Raw genomic sequence first — 24403 nt, 5'->3', positions numbered from 1 at the left:
TTAACTGATAGCGGAGTGTTGGACGGAGATGAGGGAACAGTCTAGGGATTGTTTACTTTTTCCGCTTTGGTTGGAGGTTTCGTACGTACTAGCACTGAAGCTGAGACAGTTGGGACTACGTGAAGTCATTGCGATGTCCAAAACTAAATTCCTTCCACAAAATAACCGTACAGTATAAATAAGTAACTTTATTTGAAATGGCAAAATGCGTCACAATTGCTGAAAAAAAAATATACAGCATTAATTATTATGGACTAAAAATTTAGCTATAATGACATGATTTTGAAGTACCGGTATCTACACCGTATTTAAAAATTATACTGTACAAATTCGAATTAGAAATACGAGATATTTAGAATAAATATTTCAAATTAGTATTAATACAGTATATTATATTTAACAAACTGTATATTTTAAATAAGTACTTATAATTTGTGATATCGGTAGTTCATTTTAATTAATTTGATTCTCAGTTTCCTCTATTTTGTTATAAAGTTAACCTACAAAACTTTCCTTTTAACTTTTTACTAATATACAATTTTAACTAAATAGAATACTTCAGTTATTTTCATTTTAAGTTTAATATTATCTTCGTTTACTTGGTAATGTGTTTTATCTAAATATTGTTTTTTTTTATGGCAATCTGATTATTTTCAGACAAGTCTATTTCTGTGACCTATGTTTTGTTACTGTGTTTATTCGCTTCTTTTCCTTATTTTGTAATTTATGTAAGTATAGGCTTACAGTTACAAATGGTATGAGTTCTGATTTCAATATTGAGTCGATAAACGAAAACGAAAACATTAAATATTTAGGAATTCCTTAAAATGAAACTGTGTTAATTTATTTCAGTTACAGATAATGGCATCATCGGCGCTATTATGTGCTTATGATGTATTTTTTTTTTTTTTTTAGTATTGAATCATTTACTAGAGTCTACGGCAGTGACCGGCATGTTCCGTGCTCTGTGACGTCATACCACTGAGCCGCCACGCTCTTTGCTCGGCAATCTCTGCATACTGAGCACAGCGAGGAGAGAAGGTTCAACTGAACAGTGGTGGTACGGCGCCTATGAAATGACAGAGCGCGATCCATTCGTCTGAGGTAGTATGGGAACAGCACAATTACAATACATTTGTACGAAAACAAAACTGTACAACCGTGATAAATCAATGTAACAAAATATTTTGGTTTGTAATCAAATTTAATATACTTATAATAATATGAAATTCATAATACAGCCAGCTGCAGAAGCGTTCGCATTATGTAAATGAGGCTCCGAATGTGCTGTATAGAAATAAATAATTTAAGCAGTACTACAACACTTTGTCTACTCGGAAACTTGAAAACAGTTCAAGTGTTTTTAACATTTTCCTACACAATATACAGATTGAACTATCTAGGCCCTAACTTGGTGAGTAGTATGCAAAGTTTATTTCAACTTTTGAAACACACCATCACTTTGTGTTAGTATCGTGCCCAAGTTAAATGCTTTGTCGAGATCAAACTGTGTAATGGTGTATGGAGGAATGGCGAATTGTTTGGTTTGTGGCAAGCTGTTTCAGCATGTAAAGAAATTCAATATACAATGCCATTATTCTCTATGCCACACAAATGATTACGACAAATATGGGGGATAATATCGACAAGTACTAGTGCAGCAATTGAAAGATAAATTGTTAAGTGAAGCTAGGGAACACAGTCAGTGAATCAATGGTAAGCTGAAGGCTTAAGATATAGGATTTCACTAGCCATTGCAAAGAACATGCGTTCTTTTAATGACGGGGAATTTGCCAAGAATGTTGCCATCATGACCGCAGAGTAGTTATTCCCTAGCAAAATACAGGAATGTGATTCCATCAATTTATCTCCAAGAACTGTCGTATCATTGCTGCACTGACGCCACTTCGCTGGTGCGTGTTAACAGTAATAAGACTCAACTGCTCGCTCTTCCAAGCTCTTGACGCCTGACTGGCTCTTACGTCATAACTGCAGCATCTGCCGGCCACTGGGCTACGGCAATTCGGTAGGCGGTAGTCTGCTAGCGTTTGCATCGAGAGAGACAGACAGAGAAAGGCAACAGACAACATTGCCACATCGTACTTCACGAGCACGTGCAATACAAATAGTACAGGAGAGAATTTAAATTATCAAAAGACAATAATGAACTTAGCCGTGTATCATTGTAAACATGACACCAAACAAACCCTGTTTCCTTCACTAACAATAATCTTTGCACGGTTCCAGGGGCGGCCCGTCCTTATGTGCTACATTGCTACAGCACAATGATAATTTTGGCTCAAATAATGTATTTGTAATACCACCATAGTATCTGATCTGCCATTTGACAATTTTCCGTGGTTATGTTCATGACGCGTTATAAAGTGTTTGGTCTTCGTGCCTTCTTTGGTGCCTCAGGGGGTTCGTTGTGCTACTCAAAGCTCCACATGAACAATGTAGACAGTTATGCGCATGTGCGAAGCTGAAATCACTGCTCTGATTGGCTATTTTTACGCGGGAAAGTGCTGTAGTCAGCTTCAGCACAACACAGCTTGGAGATTGCAAAAGTAAAGCGTAACGAAAGAATGCTTGTTTGTGGAAGAATTCGGAACTATGTACAATGTATTTGGTAATTCAAGTGTCCGACTGCTGCTGCCATCTACAAGTTGAAGTTGCTGTCAACAGCTATACTATACTGAACAAAAGAGTGTTCCAGATACAAGTTGGATTTCTATACGGAAAATCTGACTTCCGAAATATAGATGGCTGTTCAATTGTCACAATACATAGTATCCAACAATTTACAGGATCTATTCTGTGAAGTATCGAAGTTGTTAAATATTTTGGTTACAACACCAATGACCACTGCTGAGCCAGAAATATGTTTTTCTTCCTTGAAACGCGTAAAAACGTTTTCAAGGAACATCATGTCCCAGGATCGTCTCACTGCTCTTGCAATACTGTCAATAAAAAAGTGTATGATGTCCAAGATGGAGGGGTTTAACACAAAATGACAACTTAGAAAGCATGATGGAATATTCAGATTGTCAATTTCTATAAATGAATACAATATAATATTTTATTACTCAGTCAATGACAAATCAAAGTAAAATAATGACTTAGTTTATAGTCATTAAGTTTATATACATGAATTACAAAATTGCGAACGTTTTCGCCTATTCAGGCATCCTCAGGCAGAGTTATATAATATCGCAATGTCATATACGTAGCTATTGGTGGTGAGTACTATTTAAAATTAATTATGTATAGGACATCTCCATTATTAAAATGTACTATTACAGGTAATAAACTTAAATAATGTTAAAAAATGTTAAAAACCATGTAGTAATTAAACTTCATAATATGTGGAACACTTGTTCAGTCCAATGAGTGGTGAATGTATGTCGTTTAAAATATGACATGTAATTCATGTATATAAACTTAATGACTATAAACTAAGTCATTATTTTACTTTGATTTGTCATTGACTGAGTAATAAAATATTATATTGTATTCATTTACAAAATGACAAGTTCTGCAGTACGAAAGAACGTCGTATAAACTTCATATTTCATCACTAGACGAGGCTCCAAATTAAGATAAATACATAAGTGTAGGCCTCTACAGTAGCCCGATATAGAGATTGTAGCACACTCATTATTTTGACAACCAGCCGCTACTGCACAGTTCTCAATCCCACACCACATGCTTCTGCAGTCATTTCTTGCACGTTGGCAACGTTGCAGCCAGCATCAAGATGGCCGGCAGCTTTGTGCTGGTCAACATTTTAAAAATAATAATTATACACTTTAAACACTATTTTCCACGCCTCTCTGGGCAATGCTTGTCTTTTACACTCTCTTCTTCCATTTATTTATCTTACACACACACAGTAAATGTTAGTTTTACTTATTCAATGTATTGAAACACTCACACGTGAACAAACGAACTTGGGAAGTACTTGTTATAGACTGGTTCCGATTGGTTCTACTGTAAAAGCTTGTGACGTCACATACCAGAAATGATATGGTATATGGATTTAATAGTTGGTGAGGAATACATAATGTGGCGGATAGTGGAGTCAAAATTGGCCGCGCAACTCATTCCATCACCGGTGCGTACTGATGCTCTGTCCACATTTCACGAGTTGATCCGAGCAAGGAATGTAAGGTTTTCCCCCACTCTCACAACCAAACATCGAGACAGAACCGGGTTTGTGTGCTCTAAACTTTCGCTATCAACTACAGTGAAAGCATTGTCCCTCAGTAAAACATTAACTTTGTATCCGGATTATTAATTCATACAGGCTACATATTATACATTTAATATCTATAATTAAGTTAATTACGGAAAGAAATTATTCAGTGACAGTGTTATACTACACCAGACAATGTAAATATTATATGTTTGGTTTATAATATAGTAATTAATAATAATAATAATAATAATAATAATAATAATAATAATAATTTAATTTATTAATTAATTATTTAATTTATTAAGACCTATATATATATATATATATATATATATATATAGAAACTAAAATTTTTACGAGTATAATGCTGCATGTTATTGAAATGAAATATTAAAGCTTCGTGTATAATTTTGAACTAACTAAAGTTTTAAATTTCTACCCCTCTCGAAGTCACGCCCGTGGTTAACTAAGTTATTGTAAGTTTCAATTATTTAATGTTGACATTATGAGAATATTATTAAGTTAGTGTAAATGAAATTAGTATTGTTACAAAAAATAAATAAATACCTGCGTATTTAGCAGCCCTTTTGTAGCATTCATCAAAGGACACAATAATCTCTTCTGCCTTGTTTCTTCATCACACATCTTTATTACATTCGCTATACGTTGTCGTGCTTCACTATGTATAGTTTTTTTTTTTTCATTTTTACACTTTGTAAACATTATGATAACTGATATGTGGCACTATTGAAATCAAACAGAACTCTACTTCGCTTTAAAATTACTTAACTAAATATTCCGCTGACTAAACAACTTCGAAACTCATTGTCTAACTAAATTACTAATTTAAGATAATTGCCTAATTAAAGCGTAATGCAGCCAATCGGACACGATCTTTAAGTTAACTTAAGAAATTTAAATCTGACTTAAGAATATTTTAATATAAACTACACTTGTTATCCACAGTATTCACAATACCAACATCTTACAATAAAATCTCAACAGTAACTAAAATGCTTGCATAGTTTGCAAAACCAACGTTTTCAGGTCAAGTGTCACTGAACTTTGTCCCAGTCAGTCAATGCCACCACCCTCATCTACCTGCTCTTTCAGACGTGCTAAGTTATTGTACATTTCCTTACCCTCGTCTCTTACCCCGCAAGGACCATTCCCCCTGGCAGAGATCATCTCGTGAAGTGTGGACAGTATTTTCCATCCGATAAGCATATCTATACATATATGCCTGTATATCATTAGGTTCGTTCCAACAACAGTCAGGAACCGTCCGTAACCATCGTGAGCATGCGCAGTACAGAAAAAGCGTTCCAACACAATCCGAACCAGTCCTGAACCGGAAACATGTACTGCAGTCGGGCGTTCCAACAAGCTTTTAACACGGGTTCGGAACGGTCAGAAATAGTCCGCGGATTGAGGCATGTACGGAAGAGTACGGGAGACGCGCATGCGCATAAGCTCACCAACGTCTCCTGGATACTGAAGGAAGACATGATCGACTGTTCACATCAATGAGGTTAAAGATGAAAAGTGACAGTAAAAGGTAAAAGGTAAAGGTATCCCCGTAACATGCCATGAAGGCACTTGGGGGGCATGGAGGTAGAGCCCCATGCTTTCCATGACCTCGGCACTAGAATGAGGTGGTGTGGTCGGCACCACGCTCTGACCGCCTTTTACCCCCGGGAAAGACCCGGTACTCAATTTGATAGGAGGCTGAGTGAACCTCGGGGCCGTTCTGAAAGTTTGGCAACGAGAAAAAATCCTGTCACCACCTGGGATCGAACAGTACAGACGAATAATAAAACTAGAGATTTAATTTAAATTTTCGCCAAAAAGAAAGAGAATGGAAATTATTCGGGTATTAAAACAGTTAATTACAATTTCAACATGCAGCTTTGATTAAAAGTATAATAAATAACGTACATACATTAATAATTTAAAAAAGAACTATTTTTAGATGACGTTGAATTATCGGAATTCTTGCCTTCCATATTTTTTGTCATCTTTTTATAGAAAATGATCGAAGTTCTATTTTCTGCAATTAGAATTAGCTGCGAAACGATAATCATTAAGCATCCCGTTCTTAGCAAAGATGATCACAGTTATAGCATCTCTGGATTTAGTACATAACGATCCGCGAAAGCGTTCCAACAGCGTCCAGTCCAGTTTCAATCCCATAGCAGATGTTCAACTAGCGCATGCGCATAAGATGGTACAGGAACCGTACATGAACTGATCATGAACCGCTTGTTGGAACGAACCTTGTTAACACTTTTTTTTTTTTCCTTTTACAAAAGATTTTGTTTGTTTAAATGGAATTGTTAGGGATACCTAGTTACTTACTTACAAATGGCTTTTAAGGAACCGAAACCCGAAGGTTCATTGCCGCCCTCACATAAGCCCGCCAGCGGTCCCTATCCTGTGCAAGATTAATTCAGTCTCTATCATCATATCCCACCTCCCTCAAATCCATTTTAATATTATCCTCCCATCTACGTCTCGGCCTCCCTAAAGTTCTTTTTCCCTCCGGTCTCCCAACTAACACTCTATATGCATTTCTGGATTCGCCCATACGTGCTACATGCCCTGCCCATCTCAAACGTCTGGATTTAATGTTCCTAATTATGTCAGGTGAAGAATACAATGCGTGCAATTCTGTGTTGTGTAACTTTCTCCATTCTCCTGTAACTTCATCCCGCTTAGCCCCAAATATTTTCCTAAGCACCTTATTCTCAAACACCCTGAACCTATGTTCCTCTCTCCGAGTGAGAGTCCAAGTTTCACAACCATACAGAAGAACCGGTAATATAACTGTTTTATAAATTCTAACTTTCAGATTTTTGGACAGCAGACTGGATGATAAGAGCTTCTCAACCGAATAATAACACGCATTTCCCATATTTATTCTGCTTTTAATTTCCTCCCGAGTGTCATTTATATTTGTTACTGTTGCTCCAAGATATTTGAATTTTTCCACCTCTTCGAAGGATAAATCTCCAATTTCTATATTTCCATTTCGTACAATATTCTGGTCACGAGACATAATCATATACTTTGTCTTTTCGGCATTTACTTCCAAACCGATCGCTCTACTTGCTTCAAGTAAAATTTCCGTGTTTTCCCTAATCTTTTGTGTATTTTCTCCTAACATATTCACGTCATCCGCATAGACAAGAAGCTGATGTAACCCGTTCAATTCCAAACCCTGCCTGTTATCCTGAACTTTCCTAATGGCATATTCTAGAGCGAAGTTAAAAAGTAAAGGTGACAGTGCATCTCCCTGCTTTAGCCCGACCTACGTACTTCATAATTCCTTGTACTTAAGTGACTGGCAGCACTCGTGTCCTGTAGTACAAATACCGCTGAAGTGTCATGCAGTGTGGAGTTGGATGTTACCATGTCAATAACTATGTGATTATATACACGATCCGAAGATTGACATAATGACGTTGTAATGGCATGCGAGGGCACGGGATTTCGAATTCCATTATCAATTTTAGCTATTAATCATTAACAAATTTATTGCTCGCGTGTCATTACGTAATTACGAGAGGTGGCGGGAGAGATTTCGTGCCTGAAGCGACGTGAAAATACGAGTAGAGCGGTATCTGTTTACACACTTGAATTCAAAATTTATTTGCACTACACCTTGTTTACCGACTGTGTGTTTATTTAGTTAAAGTATTTACTGCAAGAATTTAATGTAATTATTTAGTTTTACGATAACATTTTCCTATAATCACTCCGCTGAAATCCAAGTAATGGGTTGCAGAACTGGAAGAACAGAATTTTATTTGTTTTCTGCCTTGTATTTTCCTGTTGCTACGCGCAATGATGACCACGTAGTCACAGATTACCGCTGCCCTTGAACGTCCATAATGTATTCAAAATATAATGGCGGTTTGTTTGTATAAATATGATTTTTTTTATCATTTAATATTTATTTAAACATTTGATACAACGCATTTATCTTGAATATTTATTTCTATATTCGGAGATACTAAGGGAGGTAAAGAGGAAAGTAAATAAGTAATAGTTATTTTTTATGTTACAGTTTCGTAAAGGTTCTGTTTTTGATACTAGTATAAATGTAACATTACTAATGTGTATCATACAATGATCTTCTATGATAGCACGAATTGATATTAAATAAATACAGAGTGATTTATATAGAACTGACACATTTCTTTCTTTAATTATACCGTTGGAAATTCATTCAATGACCCAATTTTAGCACCAAATTAAGCAAAATGTTCTGGAGTTTCGATTCCTTGTCACTAGATGCGCAGATGTTTATGTTTTATTCCTATTGTTGGCAGCACTGACCCAATTTTATCACCAAATTAAGCAGAATGTTCTGGAGTTTCGATTCCTTGTCACTAGATGCGCAGATGTTTATGTTTTATTCCTATTGTTGGCAGCTGTTTTCGACATTTTGTGTCAACGTGAAAATGCAGTACACATTAAATCAACGACTCTTCCTTGTGAAGCAATACTGGATTAAGAATTCAATTACAGCTACTCAAAGGGCATACCAGAGAGAATTTGGTGTTCGCAATCCTCCCAAAAGAAACACAATACTGGGACTGGTAAACAAATTGCAAACAACTGGATCTCTGGTGAGTGAAAAGGGCAAGCATCGTTCATCTACGCTTCCCACAGTTGTTGTTGTTGTTGACGTAAGAGCACGACTGGAGCAGTCACCCAAAAATCATTAAACGTTTGTCGCAGGAGACAGGGTACACCTACTCAATGTGTCAGAGAGACAGACATTGGACGATCTGAAGCACAACATCACACAGGAGATTCAAACTATTGACAACAGAGTCCTCCAACGAGTGACCAGTAACATGGAACGACGTGTTGAGTTGTGCCTTATGCAGGATGGAGGACATTTTCAACATTTGCTATAGAGGTAAATAATCTCCCAAAATTCCTCTACATTTTAGGTATAATAAGTTGTCGCTAGCGCAATTCGTTTTGAAACAATTAATGAAAGAAATGTGTCAGTTCTATATAAATCACTCTGTATTTAAGTTGGAGAGGATATAAGAACACGATTTCATGGCCGTCTGAACTTGGAACCATTAAGAAATAAATATCCACTATTTTATTAATACTCACGATTCCATGGCCGTCTAAACCGGTCATAGGGTAAGGTTTCCTATATCGCACCACTTTAGCATTTTATAATTTCTATTGAACAATTCAGTTTTTATTTTCTGCATTCCTTTACAGAGATACATTTCCAGAACATTTACATTTGATGTAAAAAAGAATCCTTGAATTTTATTTAATATTTTTTAATTACTAGTTTCCTAAATAGCACCTGCGGTTTCTTAAATCGCACCTCTTTATCTGCAGGGAACAGGATGAAGGAAAGCTTGTAATATTGAACATATTTAAGAGTATTTGAATGAATAATGAAATAAATGCAAATTACAAGTTTATTGAAATTAATGAAAGAGAGTAACGCATCTTCAAATGAAATTGAAAAAATAGAGCGTAAATTACGTAACATTTAAACTTTCTGAATGCGTTTTTTATTGTTATACATTTGCCATGTGCTTCACCAGACTGTAAACTGTGTCACCTTTTCTCCACGATTATCTCGAAGCCACCTAAGAGCTGGTTCATGATATAGCTGTCTGAAATGATTTGAAGATATAAACATCTAAAGGCTGGGCCTATGAGTATTATGACGAGGAAGCTGAAACAGGAGCACACCATTTTCCCGAGAAAATATACTGTAGCTTCTAAATTTTTTGGAATGGGTCGTATAGGTGGACATACAGAAGCAGCACTTTTTTCTATGGCAGGTTTGAGTGGCAAATAAAATGTTTGAGCTATTCGACAAATAGTTCACTGTTGATGTAACCTGAATCAGAGCAAACAAATAACGATCCTGGAGTAGCACCAGCTGACAATGAAGGATGCATTGTTTGACGTTTAAAAATTATCACAGGTGGCACAAAATACCTAGTGCGCTTGTACAACACACACTTGTTTTATTAATGCCCTTTTCACCATTTGATATTGTACCTACTTGATGCATTCCTAGTTGAGTTAAAATTTTTGGGGCTTTCTTTTGTACGATTAGAATTGCTACATTTGCTCATATCGCACCTGTGCGAATTAGGCACCTACAAAGTGGTGCGAATTGAGAAACTACGCCATAAGTTATTATTTCCTTCATTCTAGCCTATAATCACCACATGTTCGAAAATCCTACTAAGTTAAATGTTCTTTAATATTTCTTTTAACCAATAGCATATTATGATTATGGATTCCTTTGCATACAAACCCGTTATTTATTTACAAAATGTTAGCTAAATATACATCCAACTGAGCGATTATATTAGATACATTATCATCACGCTTTTGACACAAAGAAGTGGCAGAAATCAAGTGACATGGTGGAAGTTCATATGGTAGGTTGTAACATTACCACTAGATGCCACACTACTATAGTAATTTGTTTTAAACTAGTAGTGGTGCGATTTAGGAAGCGGTGCGATTTATGCTACTCTACCCTATAATCAACAAAGCGATTGGAAAAAGTTGAAAACTACACCTTGTTGCAATGAGTACTGAAGATATAACTTCAGAATAATACGAGTTAAATTTGTTATATATTTGTACGCTCGAAGTACTGCATTAATTTCTTATTGAATGAAGTTTGTACATTGTATATTACATTTTGTCAGTGCGTAAAATAAATAGGAGTGCGTAAAGTATCGGTATTTTCTTTTTTTACACATTAGTGATTGATAACAGCGGGTAAATTGTAACTTCAAGCACTATCGCAGAAAAAACAAATAGGCCCTAAGTGAATACTACTTAACATAATGTTGGAGAGTGAATTAATGATATAGGCTACCGTTCTTTATTCTTAACTCTCCTGCTACCAATGTTTATAAGAACTTACTAATACCCAGGGGGTAATACAAATACCTCCATCAAAATCAGATACCAACATTTGTTAATAATTTGCAATATGTAAAAATTGATGTATTATTGAGTGTAGATCTCCAGAAAATGTAAAACTGTAACATAATCATCCTATCTTTTTTAAATAATGCAGGATGCTTCAAAAGTTCCGTTCCATATTGCTGAAAACATATATCAATTTTAAAAACTGTGATACTGTAAGATAACGTACTGGTATACAATAAATTTAAACATCCCTCACTTTCATTTCAAGACAAACTCCTCAGAGCTACAGTAGAGCGTCTCGTTTAGGCACAGTGAAAAGGTAAACAAAGCGCAGGTAACGTGTGGGGGAGGACGGGGGATGGAGAAGGTTTTAGTTATAACATTTATGGCATAATGTTATCATATACACATTTTAACAGACACGCAATTGTAACCAAATATATACAGAAGAACTGAGTAATAATGATTTTACTAGTTTCCCATGCTTCCAACATCTTATTCAAGAAAATTCTGAGGAAGAAATAAACTTGTAACCATTCATAGAATTGCTCCCTGTTCTACGTCATGATTTCAGCGCGAGATTTAGTGATTCTCGAAAGTTTCGAAACCAATTTCGATTAGTCGAAAATCCCTGGTCAGTAACGACAGCAGATGTAACTGGGTTGTCAATTTTTGGCCCTGAGATTAGAAATCTAAAAAATGAACTTGCTGATCTCGAGCAGGGTTTTGAACTAGAAGGTATTTTTAAAGAGTTTTGGTGTTTTGGAATACAGTTCTAGAAAAACAGTTCGAAAACTTGGTGTCGTATGCATATAACATTTTGTGTGTTTTTGGATCAACGTATATTTGTGAACGACTTTCAGTAAGATAAAGTTCATCAAGGGTAAACATAGACCCCGTCTCACCAATGTGAACTTCGAAAACCTGCTGAGGATATCTGTCACAAATAAATTACCTCGTATTGCAAAATTGTGTAGGAGAGTACCAGAGTTCGACCGTCAACTTCACAGCAGCAGTCTACATAACTAAGTTATTGTAAAATTGTGTACTGCAGAAAAGTATATTCTATTATTCATGTGCTAAAAAGGATAAATGTTCATCTTCCCTCTTGCTTAAAAAAGTCCCTTATGCAGACCCTTGTATTTCCTTATTTTGACTATGCTGACATTTTACTGACTGACCTTTCCAGCGACAACAAAATGAAACTTCAACGTGCTCATAATTTGTGTGTACGTTTTGTAAGCAATGTTCGTAAATATGATCATATTACCCCATCCCTGGAAGCAATAGGTTGGCTTAAACTAGATAAGAAAATAAATTTACATTCACTTCTCTTTCTCTTCGAAATCTTGAACTCTTCTATTCCTTCGTACCTGTCGTCTCGCTTCACTTACCTTTCTTCCCACCACAATCTGAACACACGCTCTCGCCATGAAACAATACTAACAATACCATCCCATCGCACCTCCTCATACTCATCCTCTTTCACAATAGCCCTGCCAAGACTCTGGAATTCGTTACCTGCTAGCATCAGGGACTGTCGAAATAAAATTCAATTCAAACGCAAAGTTACTAGGCACTTGGTCAGTAATTGAGACTCGTTCAGACATGGTTTCTTGTAAATAGTTCTTTTAATCTACCATAAAATATCTCAATATCCGATAATTTCATCACTATAGAATTTTGTTATTGTAGGTTTAATTTGTAATTTAGTAAATACAAAAATATTTTTTGTTCTTAACTTCTATGATAAAATGTCTAGCTTTCATTAATCAGGTATTCTTGTCGTACTTTAATTTTTATTGTAATTGTAATTGTAAATTTAATATTAATTGTAATCTTATTGTTCATGTTATAGTTGTAATCCCCTGGTAGAGGGGCAGAGAAGGCCTGACGGCCTTATCTCTACCAGGTTAAATAAATAAATCTAATCTAATAATAATGATAATGATGATGCTAATGATGATGATGATAATAATAATAATAATAATAATAATAATAATAATAATAATAATAATAATAATAATATAAAACAGTTAACTATTCATATAAAAGTGAGTGACAGTAATTACTAGACAGTGTATGCGGGATGACTTAAGGAAAAGTGAAGTTTTTTCGTTATCAGAGTATATGGCACGTGCCGCGCCGTCCGTCTTTTGTGTACCTGGCGAGTAGAGCAGCGTACAGGACGAAGGAACCCCGGTCCGTTCATAACACAAGGTGTGCGGTTGTGTTATTCTGCTCAAGTGTTTAGTACGCGTTGAATAGTAATAATATAATATAATACAAATTATTATTATTACTATTAATATTATTATTGTTATTATTATTATTATTATCAAAAATTGTCTTATTTTTTATACTTTGTTTGTCTAATTTATTTTGACCTGCTGTTCACATTCTATTATGCTTTTTCCTCTCTTTCTGTATGTTACATATTATTTTTGATTTCTACTCACTCGTTGTTTACAGTATATTATTATTATTTTATTCAGTTTTGTGTGTAAAATTGTAGTGTACTTTGTTAAATTCGCTCAGAGACACGAAATGCAATTAAGAAGTATGAGAGTGACATTTTATGCATTAACGAAGACAACATCGTGTGTAATGCATGTAAAATTGAAATAAAAACCAGAACAACTCACGCTATAGAGAAACATTGCAACAGTACATCGCAAAGGAAATGCGTTGAAATGAAATCTGAAGAACCATCTACATCATCATCATCATCATCATCATCATCATCATCATCATCATCATCATCATCATCATCGTCATCTAGTTGTGCGGGTCTAACGACACGTGCAACATGATGCTCAGTGCAATTATTCCTCTAAAGAAATTGAGTGATCCCCATTTTAGAGGTTTTCTTCACAAATTCTCTCGATACAAAAACTGTTTAAGCGATAGGCGAAGACGATTCAGTTTCGACAACTTACGAGAATATATCGTCGTATACTGCAACGCTGGTAATTGCATCAATGATGACGAGGACTGAACTTGCAAGGTATGTACTACAGTACGTTATTTTTCTTTTCCTTCTGACTGTACGGAGATACAGTAGCATGTTGACGTACTCTGTTTACGTTTAAAACTTGTTGAGCCAATGGTCTGAATGAAAAAAAATGTGACATATAGTAAATGTGCACCTACATTCAACGATAAGTCATCCCGCATCCACTGTCTAGTAATTAGTAATGAATGTGTTTATCCATAAATGTAACAAGACTGCGTGTTTTCAAGTTTGAGTCCTGTGAAATTTGGTGCATTTGATACAGTTTCTTATATTCGGCTCGCTTTAATTTCTAGTGCGTACCACTGCTAAATGGATACAAGTTGTAGGTAATTAAAGTTAAAGATAAAAACAACGTATTCAGTCTACAAGAACGAAGCCTTTAAAGCGAATATCCGGATATAAGACAGCAGATTAGAAATCAAATTAAATAAGAAGTGAACTGCATAAGCAGGACGTTCGCCAGAAAACAGGTTTCACTGTTCACTCGGACTTTTAAAGCCTTGGTTTTTCTGAAGCGACGCATGCGAAGTGTAAGGCCCGCCTCGCATAAATCCGAACTACAGAGAGATAGTGAGTGGCCTCTATAGCTGCGAGGTGCGAGATCTGCGTACCTCGCATCTATAGAAACCACTCACTATCTTTTGTGTAGTCTGTATTTGTGCGAGGCGGGCATTTCGCATGTGCCGGTTCAGAAAACTCAAGGCTCTACTGTTATAGGTAAAACACAACTGCTAAAGTAGTATATTCGTGTTTTCTTGAATCTGAGAAAGTTTTGTGTTGCGTAGTTTGGAAAGATAACAGAGGCTGAGCGATTGGTCAAAGTTGGAACATTATAAAACATCTGATTTCTAGTCAGTGGTAGCAAAGTTTCGATTGTGGCAATGCAATACACATTAGGAAAGCGAGTCTTCATTTCATGACACTTCGGCCTCTTACGAAGAAATCGTACAAAACCCGTCGTACTAATATTTCCAGTCTTACTACAAAGTAAGCAATATATCACATCTATAAAGTAATGTATAGAGTTTGCGAATCAAAACGTTGCTTTTAGGTTACCCATAGCCGTTATGTTATTCTGACAACATGTATTATATTGTATTGTATTGTATTGTATTGTATTGTATTTATTAACATTCCATGGTATTCATACATGCTTACAGCTAGAATATGGATCAAGTCAAAAAACTTAATACTATTATAAAATCTTAATTTATAGTCACAGTCTAGATGAAATATATACAGACGAGATTTACAATATAGTCTACTAGTACAACACATAGTTTTAGTATCAATTTCATGAAGTGTTATTGAATGTCATGAATTCACCTACAGAATAGAAGGCGTGAGAAATTAGGTACTTTTTTAATTTGGCCCTAAATAATTTTATGTTTTGAGTTTCATTTTTTATATCGATAAGGAGGCTATTAAAAATTTTTACTGCCATATAACGCACTCCTTTCTGATAACACGACAGACTTGCCGATGGAGTATGAAAGTCATTTTTTTGACGTGTATTTATGCTATGAACTGTTGAATTAGTTACAAAGTTTTCACGATTACATAGGAGGAAGACTATTAATGAAAAGATATACTGACAAGCCATGGGAATTATTTGTATGCATAACCAGAATCGAGTTAAGTTGTTATGGAAAGAGGTGAGATTCTTACTGGCTCATAGTCCACATGGTCACGTTGCCTAACATTCTTTACTATGCTCTGATTGGCCTGTTTCGGCACAGTATTCTTAAACTGTATAGTTTATGTTCTCTTCCCCTCGCTATCAATAGTAGATGTGCCAGTCAAATTCTAGGTTCAGGTTCGTGACTCACCAGTTTTAGTGTTGTATCTGGGCAGCTAAAAGAGCGGGGAAGCGGGGTGTAGCGAGGTTGCTTGTAGCGGTGGCGTGGCAGGAGAGGGAAGGAGAGGGGCAGCGAGAGAGCACTAGGGAACCCAAGTGCCTGGATAAGTTGCGCGGATAATACCTCACAGTTATAGAAACCACTGACTATCTTTCTTGTGGTACGGATTTGTGCGAGACGGGCCTCGCAACTCGCATGCGTCGGTTCAGAAAAACCAAGGCTTAAGAAGGCCGTTACTTACCAATGTTACTTTTCGGACTGAGTCGTACTAAGTGAAGACTGTTTCTGAGCGTACACTACCTATTTAATCTTGATAATAAAATTAAAAACTACAGAGGAAATGGGTCTCTCGCTTAGAAAAAATAGACCAAGAGAGACTACTTACGCAAATGTTCCATTATAAACGGAGATTCCAAAGGGAATTGGAACGATCTAACAGAACATACAACAAAAATTGGGTGCTACAGGCATGTGGCGTAATGCATGACAGAAGAAAAATAAGAAGAAACGAATTTCATAACAAGTAGATTTTATCTAGCGCTAGAGCTTCAGCTATTGCAACAAAAATAGTCAAAAAGTGAAGTGATGATGGTCTTTTATAGATTTTTAACAAAGCATTAGGGCTATAAATTATTCTATTGTCTAGTGTCTGTAGAATTGGTGATAGCCGCGACAGTTTAAAGCTGACATCGTAATAGTGCTTTGAAGTTTATTCCCAAGTTTATGTACTTGATAGTAGATAAATAATTGAGGACATCACCCGACTAAGGGCGTATACAGCAAAATGTAATTGTGATATAAACTAATTTCAATGTTTGTAAGCTGTCAGGTTCATCATAGTTGCGTCGAAAAAGTTTTTCATTACTGTTAAATAGTTTCGAGGATATTTAAAATTAAGTTATCGAAACATAACAGCAAATAATATGTTCTGCTATTAGTAAATAAATATAATATGGAACTCTGTATACGCCCTTTTTCCGGCGACAATATGTTTTAGTACTGTTTTTAATTATTCCGATGTTCTAGGTGTCTAACTTTGAATGAAAATTAATTATATATGGGAATATCTGGTACATTATTAATAATTTTGTCTTTAAAAAGTAAAATAAAATATATTCAACAAAATAAAATATACGTTTAACATAATATATTAAATAAAAATATTGAATAATTACACAAGTAGGCCTACAAAATAACATTACATTTTTATTTATGGTTCTCTTGTTCTTATGTCTTTTTCTTCTTTATACATTATCAGATTATCACTATTGTTGTTAGAGTCATCTTCATCATTGTGTGATGATGTCCCGGCTTTATTCAGCATTGAGTTCAGCTAACTTTGGCCATCTTTATCTAAAAACTGCAAATGGCCTCTTAATTCTTTCGCCTTGGTGAGTTCCAAAGGCACTGGGTTCATTTGTGTTGGACTCAAAAAATTTTCAGCTGCGACACTTCCATTCCCGTCTTCCAAATGTTGAAGGAAACAAATGACGCAGATTATGAGGTTCGAGCTGAAAATACCGCTGATGTAGTGTATTGCACTTGTTTATACTTTTGTATCATGATTGTATTAGGAAGATTTAAGTGTGTACCCTTTTATCATTGAGGATGTCACCTGTAACCAGTTTATTCTGAACGGTTGTTAATCGTTTCTCTGAAATTTGCAATAGACTCAATAGAAAGTTTCGACACACATCAATATTTTACCCCCATTACAGAAAACATATTTCCACACATTATCCCTATTCTTGAAAGATTGAAGCTTCTTAGTTTTTAGATTAACTCTTTCAAGGCAAGAAATAATAAAATAATATTGTTCTAATTTCGAACCCATGTCCCAAAAGCGTTTAAAAATAGAGAGTTGATCGTCCTTTCAAATTTCATGTGTACACATTTTCATACATCATCTTCTTACCGGTGTAAATAATTTCTTTTCCATTTCCTTGCCTGTACAAGTTGTGTATGACTTGTCACTGTTTGTATTTATTTTCCTTTCTTTGGTTTTCCATGTAGTTTTGCTCACAAGCTTCTTTTTTCCCATATATTCGGTCATGATTCACTGCTGGAACTGACAACCTGAAGTAGGCCTAAACATCGAATACTGCCTACTACAGTACGGCTTGCACAGCATGTGACTGCCGCTTCACTTATTCAACGTAAACACGTAACATTGCGTCCTGTGTTACGTATTGAAGCTAGACTTACGAAAATTTACTACAGTGTACTATACGCATTCAGCTATCTAATCTCTTGATCGTCGGAAAACGGGCGTATAAGCGTATACGGCGTTATTCGGGTGAAGTCCTCAATTGAGGCGCTGACATGGGAAAGGTAGTAACTGCCAAAAACAAAATTTTTCAGGGGAAGCAAAAAACAAATTTATGTACACTTTCTACTTACATTATTACAGAAACTGATTTTAATGAAAGGCATACACTCATGTTTGTGTTACATATGAAATTTGAAAAGTCTGGCACAGATTTATCTGTGAACTCCTATTTTATGAAAATACAAAATTGAAATCACTCCTTAGCCAAACTGAGAATTAACGTTATTTACACATTATGCTCAAATTTTTCGGTAAAATGCGTGACACTTTTCATCGAGGAAGTCTAACACAGATAACAAGTCTCTCTTTTTGGCATCAGGGACGACTGGTCTTCTTTCAAGGCGTTGCAAGCACTGCAATTTAGTGATTGACGTTAATGACTGTCCTTTCTTAAAAATCCTGTGCTCTGTCCACATTTCAAGGTCATTAAATGACTGTCTTGTTTTTATTAGAGGAAAATCAGCTCTTGAGAGTCTAATCCAGTTGAGGGTGCTGATTTTGATAGGAGTTGTATTCAAAAACTTGTCACATTCCGCAGAAAAGTCGAAGAAATCCTCATCCTTCATCATTATTACATTATTAGGCCTTACCTCTTCTGGAACCATGGTCTTGCATCTTTTTTTATTTTCTCTATGATGCCAAATTCCCAATCACATGGCATGTAGGAATGTTCTGAAACCAGGAATTTCAAGTCCACTGAATCAAAATGTTTCTTGGCAATAATGTAAATCAGGACCATTAGAATCATCCGATTCTTATTCTGCCCTGCACAGTTATCAGCCCATATTTGTCTAGACACACTCTGATGTTGTAAAAGGAGTTGCTACCTTCTCCGTGCCAACAGCTGTGCACATACAACTTACAACATCTAGTGACTACGTTTCCAACTTCGTTTCATTACATATGGACATACTACCTTCTCTGTGCCATTGGCATGGCCATCTACTACCTTCTCAATGAAAAACCTAAAAATTCAAATTTTTGGCAGTTACGACCTTTCCCATGTCAATGCCTCAATTATTGCTGAAGTTCCAAAATGTTATGTGAATCATTTAACACCAAAATGATTTTAAATTTTCAGTCAGCAGATAAAAAAGTAAAATTCACATTTAAACTGTAAATTTAGTTCCTATGCCGTCTGTTTTGAACTCCATATTACAAATTAACAGCTGAAACTATGAATTTCCTAACATGAAGTAGGAGGCAATTTATTCTACGGTTTTAATTTCAGTAAGAGCAGCTACATTTTAGTTAGAGACAGCAAGAAGGAATAATGGGGACTGAGAGATCTGAAGTAAATTTATTTCGGCAACAGGAGCCAATGGAGACCACAGAATGGGATTACAACAACGCAAGCCTGACTAAAGAACAAGTTAATTTTGTCTCTCTTAGATTTACATTCCAAGAGCTTATTTTGTAATTTTAATTATGAATGCTGCAACTAATGCTCTTGGTATGTAATTTTAAAAATGCGGAAGTGCCTTCATTACTTTAACTTTAATGAAATGAGACTTTAAAAATAGTCTGTGGTGTTAAAAATAAAGACAACACACTAAACGATTCTTTTAAACCAGAAAGACGTATAGAAGTGGTCGTCGTACTCATTTTTTTATCTTATTTATTCAGGGTTTTGGACTACTAAGCCCTTTGAGACTGAAGTTGAAGTCATCACTTTTTCATTGAGTTAAAAAAAAATATGTTTCGCGTGTCTTTTTTTTTACCCATTTCTTGTAAACTCACGGACATTAATAATATATCTATCAACTTTGTGATTAGTGTAAGGATTTTCTTCGAAGCGTACGGTACATGTCCCTTTCATTACTTAGGCTTCACAGCATCCGTAATAAAACTGACGTAAGTAACATATAAGGCAGCGATGAATTACTGTATGTATTTACTTACAACGATAACCTGAATTGTTTGACTACCAGTATATTGTGAAGTTAAACAACTGAATGAGTGAATTAATAATTGAATGAATGAATGAATGAATGAATGAATGAATGAATGAATGAATGAATATAGCCAATTGGGTAATCTCAAAACTCGAGACAAATCATCCTGTCCTGATAATACATTATGCAGACTATTTTGTGGTTTTTCAAGTATAGTGAGTAAGAGAGAAACATAGTGAATCTCCAGTGATCTATATTGGGTGTGCAGTGTGTTGTGGTGAAAGTGCAGTGAGCTTATAAGTAAATTCTGAGAGTTATAGTGGTAGAGAAATAATAGATTTATAGTGAACGGGTGTGAGTTATAGTGAACGTCCTAAATTGCTTGTAATGGGGTCTGGGCTAGCGATTTGAGGTTAATATAGTAAGTACAATTCTACGGAATAATAAGGATGTAATTGATGTTCTGTTATTTGAAATGTTGTATCAGTGAAGAAGTGTGTTGTGTCTGTGAAGTGTGTTGTGTCAGTGAAGTGTGTTTGTGTCAGTAAAGTTCTATAGTTACAGTGGTAGTGCAAAGTATTTGAACAGAGAAATGTTTTTGAAGTGTTAGTGAAATCAGGATAGTGTCAGTGAAATGTGTCTTAGTTCCAGTGCAGTGAGTGAATTGATAGCGAAATGAGTGTAGTGCTGAAAGGTACTTATGCAAGTTTCAACATATATCATATATAGTCGTGGTTTTAAGTTCTAACTTAAGGTTAAGATATAAATTAGATTTACTTTAATTAATTATGTTACATTAAGTGAATAATTTAATTCAGGATGCTCCCTGTTAATATTATTACATATTGCTATTATTATTATTATTTTATTATTAATATTATGACTGTATTTTATTATTATTGTAATTATTGAGTGTAATTAGTTACCACTGCTACCGGGTATTTACCCATTTGCAGTGTGAATAAATACATACATACACATACACAATCTTCATTCATTAAGAAAAATTAGACAGTTGATTTTTTCCCTTCATTTCAAAATAATTCCCGAAATCTGCCTATGTCTCCATTTTCTGTGTTTTGGAAGGAGTTGTAAAAATAAATGAAGATGAAGGAAAATTGTTAACATTATAGTAAAAATTACTTTTATCTGCAAAGCTCAGTTAGTTTTAATTGTACAGGCATTACATTCTATACACTTTTTTTTTAATTATACTATACATTTTCAGTATTGTACTCGTTTAATTCTTAGTCTGTCTATTTGTAGCTTCCAATAAGCATTTTAATCTCATTTCGAGTGTCTACATCCATTTTAATCTTCTTACTTGTTCTTCCAAGTCTTGCTTCCATGAAGTTCTCAGACTATAGCCATCGTTTAAATTTTACTGCGTTATTTTATTTATATTAAAATGTTTTAAGTGGTGTAACGGAAAAATACCTGTTAACTCTAGAATATTTGCAATATGTTTCGAACGAATACAAAATGAGTTAGTATCCACGGCATTAAAACTGAATTCATAACATACGGAAAAAAATCTTAGAAACATAAATTTTCACATTTTAAAAATAAATTGTTTCCGTTGCAGACAAGTTTTAATACCAGGGGCAACTGGCCAACAACTATTATTGACCTTACTTTTCGTAAGAAAATCGCAAACAATGTATTAGTAGGGTTTATACCTTCTTAATGCACTATTTTAATATTCATTTTGTTTTTCAGGTAAGTTATAATTATGTCTCGTAAATTTTATTATCAACTAGCCGTACCCGTGCGCTCCGCTGCACCCGTTAGAAATAAATATAAAGTAATTACATAATTAAAATAGGACATTTGATCCAGGGAACATTCGTGTTTGATATAAGGATAAATCGTTTATTATGTTACTTAATTTAAATTGTATTAAAAATTAAAATGCTATCATTTTGATCCAGAGACCACTCTTTTGGTCATAAAAATTATTTTAGGAAATACAGGAAACGAATGTATAGCCTATCAAGTTTTCTGTGCATAAGAAGCTATTTTAATCTTACCTGTCCTCAATTCACTCACAAGTTACTGTAATAACATTACAGAATTATGTCCATATAGAGAAACTACATTTCCCAATGGTGAATTAATAATTAATTATACAAATCGGTTAATTTAGCTTCCGATATCACTTCATACAAACACAGAAACATTATCTGTAGGCTATCTTTCATAGCTTTCGATTGTTGCTGTCCAAGGCCCCTTATACGTAGACGAAGTCATTTGTTTTCTAATTCATTACACGGCCTTAGATGGCAGTTATTTTTAATTTTAAAACTCATTTATCTCATTAAATATCAGTCCTATCAAAATCTTTCAAGGAATAAAACTTATCGAAACTTATTTTTAAAGAAACTTTTGTTATGTAACATGTTTCACAAAAATCAATAATAAGCGAGATATTTCGATTTATTTAATTCAGGCCCCCTTATAACCCCCCTTTTAAATAATGTATCTTGAATGCCACATAGCCTAAAATCTCAGTTACAACGAACTTAATTTATATTCCAATTTTCATCGAAATCCGTTTAGCCATTATCGCGTGAAAAGGTAACAAACATACAGACAGACAGACAGACAGACAGACATACAAACAAAAATTTAAAAAAAGTGATTTTCGGTTTCAGGATGATTAATTATGTATGTTAGGACCAATTATTTTTGGAAAATCGAAAATTACCAGAAAAATTTCGGCTACAGATTTATTATTAATATAGATGTATGTATTGGTACAGCTCTGTTATAATACATATCAATTATCTACAATATTTAATTGACAAACGTTTTCCCTCCCTTCTAATATTAGGCATCACCAGAGCAGTTATTATATTGCCTGTTAATTTGTTTTTCTAAAATTTCTTGAACGCTATTACAATATAAAATTTAAAACATTAAAAGTACATGCGTCTACGTTCATTAAAATACGTTATTAATGGTTTTATGTAGTGATTAGATTATAGAGAGTACATTATATTTTATAATTATGTAGTGATGAAATTCCAATAGCGAAATCATTCATAAACGGTGTCTATGTATTTGGCAGAATTTAAAGTGGATATCTGTCATATCTGTAAAATAATAATATTGGAAAACAACATAGTTATTAACTTTAAATTTCCCTTTTGAAGATAATATGCGTGTGTATTAAATACTGTGCATTAATGATATTGCTATGTCAGATTGAAAGCATAGAAAATAATAATCTTTATGCAGAACATACAATTTTATTGTTTTCAGAAAAAGGAATACAGTCGTGCGAATATTGAAAATAAAATCAATTCGGACCAGGACGTTTAACAGTACTACAGCCTTGGTTTTTAACAACCATGCAATGCCGCCTGCGTGAGCGTGATCCGGCACAGCGTGCAACCTAAAGATTGAAGTGTGTGTGGCGTGCACCGTCGTGGTTTTTGACATGCCGTCATTGTGTGCATCTCGCTAGGAGTATCATGAAATTCGTGGTTTCGTGTGGACATGGACCAACTTGTGCTTGCCTTGTTGGCTGTTGCTTGAAGAGGAGGAGGATGATGATTTAAGATTACTGGTTTACTGTTTCACAGAGGGTGCTACAAATATATTCAATAGGAGAATATATTTTCAGACATTTTCCTTGGCAATCCGTCCTTGTACGAATTCTTCCTAACGTCATACATAAGAGAAAAAGTACGCACACAATGTATTAATAATTCCTGTGCAAACTCTTCTTTGAAATTCATGTTACAATGACGAATACTGTAAACCTACAATGCTAGACCAATAATGTAAAAAAATCTCCACCCTGTTCTAAAGGTTATGCCTGTATCATTACGTGGGGTAGGAAGTATACACTCTATAAAGTAGTATTGATAATCCGTATATACATATTTAATCAGGCCTCAACAAGCGTATGGTATCAGATATTTCTGGATACTCAGCCATGGTCCAATCACACAAGACCAAACAAAATTAACCACAACGTCTCTTTATAACCTTTGTAAGTCTAGGGACCGGATTTTATGTAATATCAAAGTGTGAAATATGTACATATTTATTTAAGAAAAATAAGCTGATTATATACCAAAAAATGTAAAATCATGAAAATATGTAATATTAATATCTGGCAGATATAGGATAGGTAAGACTCTCCAG

The 24403-nt window shown here is 34.8% G+C and overlaps 1 protein-coding gene across 1 annotated transcript in view; it reads right to left on the bottom strand.

Annotated features, from left to right (window-relative positions):
• Positions 1-24403, bottom strand: part of Gycalpha99B (guanylate cyclase 1 soluble subunit alpha 2) — a 1225856-nt gene that overhangs the window by 459225 nt on the left and 742228 nt on the right. The gene's annotated exons all lie outside the window — the stretch shown is intronic.

This window comes from Periplaneta americana, chromosome 8, assembly GCF_040183065.1.
Source record: "Periplaneta americana isolate PAMFEO1 chromosome 8, P.americana_PAMFEO1_priV1, whole genome shotgun sequence".
In the NCBI taxonomy this organism is placed as follows: Eukaryota; Metazoa; Arthropoda; class Insecta; order Blattodea; family Blattidae; genus Periplaneta; species Periplaneta americana.
Note: the sequence above shows the minus strand (reverse complement) of the source record. Positions and strands in the feature narration are given on the sequence as shown.